Genomic DNA, 9,702 nt, shown 5'->3' with positions numbered 1-9,702 from the left:
TGGAGTTTTATGCAACAGGCCCCTGTTGTCACTGCTTCACATTGCCTCATACAACTATTTCATTACTATTGTGAATCACAATTATGCACTATGAGGGAAATATATGCTGTAGATTTTTTTTTTTTTCATTTCTTTTTCCTTTTTCTTTTCTGTCTGTCTGTCTGTCTGTTTGTCTGTCTGTATCTGTCTCTTTCGCTCTCTCTGTCTTGACATCTTGCAAAAAAATCTATCAAATTAAGACTCCTTTGTCTTGCAAGCAATGGCCGAATTGACATTCTCCATCATACATGGAACATATGACAGGGCAAAAGGGAACTTTAAAAAAAGCAATTGTTTAGGATTACACAGGGTCACTCTTTTGTGAAAGGTTGAAAGTGTCAATAGATTCACCCAATCAAACTTGTGGTTTATACTTGTTGTGCAGTGACATACATGTTCACAGCTGTTCCAATACTGTAAAAGTGGAAATTTTCGCGGTGTTAAATTTTCGCGCTTTTCACGCAACCACAAACAAGTGCGAAAATAAAAGCATGCAAATATTTTTGCTTGCCATATGTTCCAGTAGTTTATATCTTAATTCCGTGGAATTAAAGACACATGAAACTCATCTTACCCGGCCGAGCGCGAAAAATTAGTTGTGCAAAAATATCCACTTTTACAATATTATTACAGGAATGATAGCATTGGCATTTGATAGTTCTTCATTTGAATGTGAGAGAGTCCATTATGGGTGAGAGCTTCATTACAATTCCCCTCCCAGGCCCACAGTTATGCATTGGAAGCACACACAATTGAAAAGCAAGTTCGGGTGGGTACATCCCTTTTTTTTTTCATTCCCAGCTGAGGCTACAGTGTATTTGAGGATTTTCGCAGTGAAAAGTTGACCTGTGACCTGTGATGTGACTACCCACAATGGATGAGTTGGAATTTCTCTTTGCTAAACACAATGAGCCATTCTATTCAAAACTGGGTCCATGCTTTGAAATAGATGTGATGGCTGTTTTGTACCTGTGCAGAATTCAAGGCATGCCGTGGCTTAGCCAATAAGTTCGTAAAATTTTGAGAAAAAGCTACTGCCAAAGGTTGTGAGAGCTGTCAAATACTTTGTGATTCAATTCTATTCTCTCCCTTGTTTTTTTATTGTATTACATTGTATACTCCTGAGCAGGTCTTGCCTTTGTTGTTCAATGGTAAAAAGGGATCATCTGACTTTTTTGTTTTTTTCTGTTGAGCTTCTGCACTTACATACTGTGAGTTACTTTTTTTTTTCATTAATGGCATTTGCTACTCACTGGTGCTCTGTTCTCAGAATTTTTTTTTTTTAAGGAGTGAGTGTGAAACACAAGTGTCAATAGTAGCCAACATTCTATGTTTACCCAATGTCTCAGATGCTATTAACACATCATTATTCTTTTGCTAACCATGATTTTGTTGCGTTGAGATGCCATGGAGGGTGTGATTTTGTTTGCTAACTTTATAAGAGATGCACAAACTTTAACTCGGGTGATGACACCGTCCTTCAAAGGGCACTTTTCCTGCCTGATGAATCCATCACTGAGAGGCAAAACAACTTTCACATGGATTATATTTCATGTTTTTTAATATTTAACCCTATCTGGGACAGGGACTTTGAACAGGGCATTATATTGCTATAGGGTTTTCTGTACCGATCTGCTCTTTACACACACACAGGTTTATTAAAGAATTTCTAGTGTATTCATAAAGACTTTCAGGAAAGTGTTAAGCACTGAACACGAGGACATTAAAGCTACGCATGAGTTTTTAAAATCATTTACTTGTATGAATCTATGTATACGGTCTTGAAAGCTTATTGTTTCAAAATGTGATGCACCACTCTTTGACGATGACATAGAATAATTTCATTTTTGCTGGAAATACAAACTGGACCTGCCACCATCACCTGCATAGCATTTGTCATAGTTGATCTTTTATAGTGACATACAATATAATGACATTGTTTGTTTGATTCTTCAAATATGTGGAGGAAGGAAAATTGCTTAACGCTGCATAGAGGTCATGCAAAGAGTGGCAAATAAAGTTCTCGGCTACTCCACAACTTCACACCCCATAGCCCCTTTTGTCCATAAAGAGAATTCAGCGTAAGTTTGCGATTGATCTTTCAGATAAGACCACACCAGCTTGTGGACACATTTGTACGTGCTTTGGTTGTGAAATGTTAGCTTGTTATCATGTACTAATGACCCTCTCCTATTTTTAGCAAAAAGTAAGTAAGTTACAACGTGTAATTTATATATAAATGGGCAAAATGTATTTGTAATTGACATTGGTGTCAGGGCAGTGTTTGTAACATCTTAACCCACTCTAGATACAATGTACTTTATCCCTTGGTGAGATGAGTATTATACTCCAAATTTAGCATGCTGGTTAGTGGTAGGATATTGTAAGTCGAGGCTCAAAGAATATCAACTCATATTTATGATTTGTCATTTATTTCATTTTGCCATAGAAGGGCAGAAATTCCTATCCATGGATGTGCAGAAAACTCAGATTTGGGCTTAGAACTTCTGGTCTCTTGATTGCTCACTTGATCAAACTTCTAAATGTTCCTGCATTCAAATATTTGTTTGTTTGTTTGTTTGTTTTTAAACCTGTTTTTATTTTATTTTGTTATTTTACTTAGCTTTTTTGATTTCTCTTTATATGATTTCAAACTATTAATTCAAGTGAAACACCACAACAAACCTGATTTTTATCCACTTTCACCAACACTTGTGACGCTTGCAACTATACAACATCTGAATGTGGGGACATCAGAGATGGGAAACTGTAATCATGTCACTTGACAGGAGATGTAAATTGGATGGCCATTCTAGACCTCTAGAATTCAGTGATACAAATTCGTATACCAGCTAACATTCTCTAGGATATTACATGTCTGTGCTTGCAGTTCTGCCAAAACACATTGTAAGAATGAGCTTGTGTAGATGTGGATCAGACTATTTTTTTGTGAGCACAAAATTTGCCGTAACCCAAACCCCTTTCGCTTCCTGAGGATATTCTCATTGGAAGAGGAAAAGAGTGATTATAATTCTGGTTGCTATAGCAAAAGTATTTGTTCTTGTTTGTCTGAAAAACTGATTCAAGTCTGTCACCAAGGAATTGGTATGTGACAAAGGCAACAATGTATTTCATTATTTTAAGAGATCCAGGTATTGGTGTTTCAAAATTATGGTGAAGTAGGTATGCAGAAGAGCAGGGATGCCACTGGTGGAAAATGGGTGTTCTAATCGTATTTTGCATCGTTTTCACTGGTATTTATGTAGTCTTTGACTTACAGCCAGTTTTCAGCATTATTGTTTTGCTTATTTTTTTTAATACTTTTTATTCCACCAGTTTGTTCAAATTGCCAATTTTGCCCTCATTCTCATTGTAATAGAGTGTCTAAATGCAACTTTGAAGAATTACAAATGTGCAGGTGATGGAGGAGACATTTGTTCCTAATTAATAATTCAGAAGAATGGAAGAATGTGGTAACCAAGTAGATTTTGTTTGATCCAGGTGCAATTTGTTTCCTTGTCATTGGTTCTCTAACATTACAATGTAGTTACGATCAAATACCAGCCTAATCACTTGGGATCCACTCGATTTGGTAAATTTTATTTTGCTGCTTTGGCAGCAGTTGTGCCGATACAGTGTAATAATTATCAGACGGTGTATTTGAAGGTTAAATGCAAATTGAGTATCATATCTGTGTGTTTGAAGCAGTCATGCTGGAAGTTGGCCATAGCTAGGTAGGAAATGTACCTGTGCAGAGGGAATACACTTTATTATATACACCTAATGAGGGCAGGCTACTGTATATCACCCACCTTATGCCATCATAGAATGCCAGATGCCATTATCATGATTTCAGCATTAAGCAAACCCCTTAGGAAGCAGATTTTGTATGTGAGATCACAAGATGTTGTGCAGTGAGAAAGTGAGAATAAGCCATCAGGGGCCCGTTTCATAAAACTTGTCATCAGTGACAACTGCCACTTTTCTATGACAAATTTGCTCTCAGCCAATCAGATGTAAGGATTTCAGTAGCTTGTCACATCTATGACAACTTGTCACTGATGACAAGTTTTATGAAACGGGCCCCAGATCTCACAAAAGTTAAACAAAAGGACAAACAAAAACTGAAGACCAACTTTGTAAATTACATACAATGTACATCTGGTCACAGCAACATCATGTCCTCATATGGGAAAATTCATTTATCAGCACACACACACACACACACACACACACACAAGAAGCAAAAGAAAAGAAAGTAAACTTTCACATCGTGTCACTCGCACAATGCTAGTAAAAGCCGGTTCCATGACATTATGTCGCTGGGGTGACAAAGACCTTTTGTCTCAAACTTTGGTGAAAATGACTTTTTGGGATTAATGGTCAGATAGTCAGTTAAGTGATGTCCTGTCCAAATCCTAGCTGTCTTACCCCAAAAGTGAAGCCACCATGGCATGTCAAAGGAAAGGCTCTCCCATTTGATACTGTGCGTTGGCTGCCATGTTTTTTGGCTCTCCTGAACATTTTACATTTTGTAGATATGAGGTCTTGTCGCCCCAGCGACAAATTTTTGCTCCTGCCACAATTGCGCCAGTGAAATATCTGCATGCTATTAAAGCCAAACATAATTCTGCCTATAAACGCAAGCCTAACCCCAAGTCAATGGAGAAAATAAGACTGTAGAAATTGTCACAGTAGCATGTCGTGTCACAGTCTCCAGACTCACAGACTTCTAACTGCTGTTGTAATGATGAACTAGTGCACCATTCACAAATAGAAACTTCATCAAGGAACAAGTTGCAAGTTTTGAAACTCTGGCTCATCTAGTAATGCATTGTACATCTCCATGGAGTCTGTAGACCGATAGGATCCTGTGGTCCTTCAACCATCACATGGAAAATAAGATAAAATGTTGAATTCTTTTCGTGATGGTTTCTTTCTCTGGAGATTATGGATCTGAAATGACAGTTTCCCTGTGATTTTGAAACTTTTTTTTGTTACTGTGATTTGAGAGTTAGATGTCTTTTCAGCGTGAGAAAAGACGTATTGCATTGTTTATGATGTACAATGTATTTTGACAACTGTGTTTTTGTATGCTATGGAACCTTATGTGCTAACATAACTCATAAAATTTGAAAATTATGAATAAAGGATATTCTTTTCGAAGAAAACTTCTCATTTCAAGAGAGTGGTCATAATGTTGGCTTTGAGATACAGCATAAATTCATGTGTATGTGTCCATACATGTATGTCTGTGTTTGTGTATGTAGGCCAATGTACGTAGGAACCTTGTCATAAAAAGGTCGGATATGACAAAATACAACTTCAGGCAATTTACAGACTGTCCCAACTCTCTATATATCCTTTTTGTTTTGTTTTTGTACCCTAACATATCAGTACTGTAAAACGAGGAATGCTCGCATGCATTTTAATTTCGCAAATTTTGCGAGAGCCATGATTCGCGAAATTAAAATGCACAAGAAAGTTCTTGTCTACACTATAGGCATTGAATGTAAGAGGCAACTCGCGAAAATTTCATGCCGCAAAAATACTGTGTTTTACAGTAGTGAGACACCTGATAAAAAGGTAATTGTCATGGCTGTTAGATCCTTGCTATAACGAGGCTCCCCTGTAGTATTGGTGGTGGTGGTGGTTGTAGTACATTAGTAGTGGTTGTGGTAGTGGTAAGACAATCAACCTTGCCTAAGTCGAATCTATTTGGACTGAAGAAATAGCTTCGACTTAGAGAAAATTTGACTTTTATGAGGGATGAAAATCAAAAGAATTTAAAGAGACAAGGACGAGGAAAGACCTTGGACTTGGGTGATTATTCGACTTATGCGAGGTCAACTGCAGCACGGTTGACTGTAGTATCTTGATAGTTTTTGTCGAACAAGATACACTACACTTCCCGAAGTATCTGACACAGGACAAGGGTTGTAAAATGTGTTGTGGACTCATTGGCCCGAATTCACGAAGGTGGTACAAATGAAACCATGGTTTAAACCATGGAGAAAAGACCATGGAGCGCAAAGTGTCGCATGGGATATTTCGTTACAAAATTAGTCATTTCCTCGATGAAATTATCATTTTGTAACAAAATGACAACATTTTGTAACTAAATGTTAACGTTAACGTTAACGAAACGGTCATTTTGTCGACAAAATGACTGATTTCGTAACGAAATATTCCGTGCGACACTTGGCGCTCCATGGTTTTTGTCCATGGTTTAAACCATAGTTTCACTTGTACCACCTTCGTGAATTCGAGCCATTAAGTCTTGAAAGGTTAGAGGCCTCCAACTTATATACAGGTACAAGTGTATATATTTTTCTTTTCACTTTCATGTGCTACAGTAAAACTGAATTCGTTTTTAACACAAATACTAGGGACTTTGCAGTAAGACAGAACACACAGATACAACAATTCAAGTATTTCTTTCGTAATATATTTGGATTTCTATTCAAAGGAACAGAATGAAAAAAAAAAATTACTCGTCATGGTACAGTACAGCTAAGTATAGTCCATTCTACAATTATCATTTTATACATCATATTACACACATGTGTCATGATAACACACAAAAAAGTTTTGCCTCCAACTTTGTGTCAATTCATCTACCACATTAAAACTTCACCTTTTACTACAAATGTGAATAATATTAATAATAATCAAATGCAAAAGGGTAGTGAGTTCTGTTTTGTGTTTTTGCAAAAAAAAAAAGGGGGGGCCACTGCCAGAAAATAGATCAGCAGACATTTGATTTTATACAATAGCCATGTCTGATTGGAGCCACTACAATAAAACTTTTTGGAATATGAAAATACAAAACAGAATTTGACAAGGAGAAAAAAAAACACTGTCTACATGTGCATCGCTACAGCAGTAGTATAGCAGACATCTCGATTTTAACAAACCACAAATTTACCTTCTACGCAGTATCAGTCTGATGCACAATTTTGATATCAAGTAAGTCTTGAATGTTGAAATGGAGCCTCTGGGAGATACACAGACATTTGTGCCGTACACGTATCGCTACAGAAATTGAGAAAAAGAAAAGCCGTAAGGTAATGCTGTTGAAAATGGATAGTTTAGTTTTAGTTGAGATGGGGCATCACGTTTCCAACTTTTTTTGTGACATAATTTCAAACTACTTTTGAAATACGAATGAACACACCATTCCAAGAGGAATTAAGTTTTTATTTGATGAAAATAGGTTTTCAAATGGCCAAGATATACAGAAACAAAGAGATCTTTGTTTTACTATTGTTTTTGGACATCTCAAACCATTTCAAAACCGATTTCATCAAATAAGCGTTGGAATTCCTTTTTTGAATTGTACGGTATGCTCTTTCATATTTCATAAGTGATTCATCTTGCAAAACGTTAAAATCTGAATTCCCATCTGAATGAAACAATACCATCACTGTAATACTAGATCACTTTTCTGCATCAAAGGAAGAATAGAAACAAAAAGAAACTCAGTGAGACTCGAAATGACATAAAGATCTCCCCCAGAGTAAATGACCATACGGCTATCTCTCTCTACTTAACTCGGCTCCCATAGACTTGTGGCATCCTCAGGCCACATCTTTTCAGTGATATCATTATCAAATAATTCCATCACTGATACACAATTAATCCCGACCTTATGATCCAAAGGTTCGTGAGAAGCCGCCACCTCACAAGTCTAATCAGTAGTTTAATTTAAATCAATTAACACGGATTATCTCTGAATCAAAATGAAAATATAACAATCCCAAAATAGCTAGGGCATTCCCTTATAAATCAATTAACACATATTATCTCTTAATCACAATCGAAAGATATACTGACAATCATGAAGAGCCTAGGGCATTTCCTTGTTATGATTTCAACACATCATCAAGAATTCTCTGACAAAAGAAAAGAAGTCAAGAACTCGAGTACACTTTGACCTCTGACCTCAAGCTGGCATTTGACCTCTGACACGAAAACATATAATCACTGTCTTCCAATACCATGCAAGAAAGTGTATCAGTCAATGACTACCCTTACATCATGCATGACTGTGGTCAATCAGATCTCTCTCTCAACATAGCATGCGATATGAAAAAAAAAAGTAATCACATTGAATCTTGACCATTATCTTTTACCCATCAACCCGATCCCCCCCCCCCCCCCTGCATTAGAAAAAAAAAATATCAGATACCACTTCATTTCTCATGATCATACATATTTGAACTTTCAATAGATCGGCGACCGTCGATACAACGGTATAAGGCAGCAACTGAATTCAAATATTAGGACACACAGGAATGGATACAATTCAAAGAACTAGCCTCCCGCACCATTATGAGGAACACATTACAAAAGTCAGGGAGCTCATTTTGCTGCTATTTTCTGAAATCTAATGAACTTTGGGAATGTCCTCAAAATCTTGCTATCAGCATTTCAAAAGCAGAGAAACAATGCTACAGAGGAGACTGACATGGCAAATGAATGCCTATCTACAGAATAAATAGAGGCACAAACATAATCCGTTTTGTAAAAGGAGCTTTTGAATCTCTGCAATCTGATTGGTCAATTATCATGCATTGATTTTTACTGATCCACACTGAGCCATACGTCCGGTAAAATCTGAATGCATTGCTCAAGCCTTGTGTATAGTGTTGTAGGTGTACCAGACAAATGATGGGGAAAAAAGGTTGAATTTCAAGAATTTATGGGCCCATTTTATAAAACAAATGATACACAGGCCTAATTTGTGGATCGGTGAGAATTGGATGCTCTCTTTTAACTTTGGAATTAGTCTAAAACCCACTTCCTGCACTCCTGGGCTTAAACAGTTCCAAAGTTAAACTTGTGCATCCGTTCTCCACCAATTCACTGCCTTTGCATCATTTGTATACTGTCATATAGGGAGTGACAGAGGGGGATGGCACTGACATGAAGTACAATTGTAATGCTAAAATTATGCTTAAATGTAATTTCTTTTCAAGCAATTCAGCTTTCCCTGTAATTCTTACCTCGTTCATTCCACATACAACTCTGTCTTAACCGTTACTCATAAAATCTATAGACATCTATCCAATTTCTAGCCCACGGACCAATGCCAAACTCAGACAAAAACTGCAAGAAACTGTCGCTCAAATTCCTGTTTGAAATCTGCCCTATCAAAATTCCAGCCCAAGGTCTAATGTCATATGGGAAGTCGGGCGGCAGTTTCATGCAATTTTTGTCTTCAATGGCTAAGGATGAAGACAAGAGGAAATTGGATACATGAAGGGCGCCCTCAACTCTCGCACGTAACGCTTCATGGCACATCAAGTGTCACAGAGTTATGTGGATATTGGATGGACGTGACCAGCATGAGCTTCTCATCAGTGTTTCCTTTCCAGGGTTAAAACACTTTGCCTTTATTTTGCCAAGCTCATGTCACCCTATCGACGATAAAAATAAATAAATAAATAAACAAAAACTTTAAGAAATCAATAGAGAATAGGAGGTAATAGAAGGTGCCCCTCCCCTATCATCCCCTCCCCTAAGCCCCACCCTGACACGAGTTTGCCCTTACAGCCAACTAGACAACAACGAAGTAGTTACACAAACATTTACTTGGCATGGCTCATAGGCGGACAATGTACAAGAGTTTTCAACACACCCCGTCAAGTACAGGACAAT

Source organism: Diadema antillarum, unplaced genomic scaffold (genome assembly GCF_040938485.1).
Source record: "Diadema antillarum isolate AM-2024a unplaced genomic scaffold, OU_Dant_1.0 scf00000066, whole genome shotgun sequence".
In the NCBI taxonomy this organism is placed as follows: domain Eukaryota; kingdom Metazoa; phylum Echinodermata; class Echinoidea; order Diadematoida; family Diadematidae; genus Diadema; species Diadema antillarum.
Note: the sequence above shows the minus strand (reverse complement) of the source record.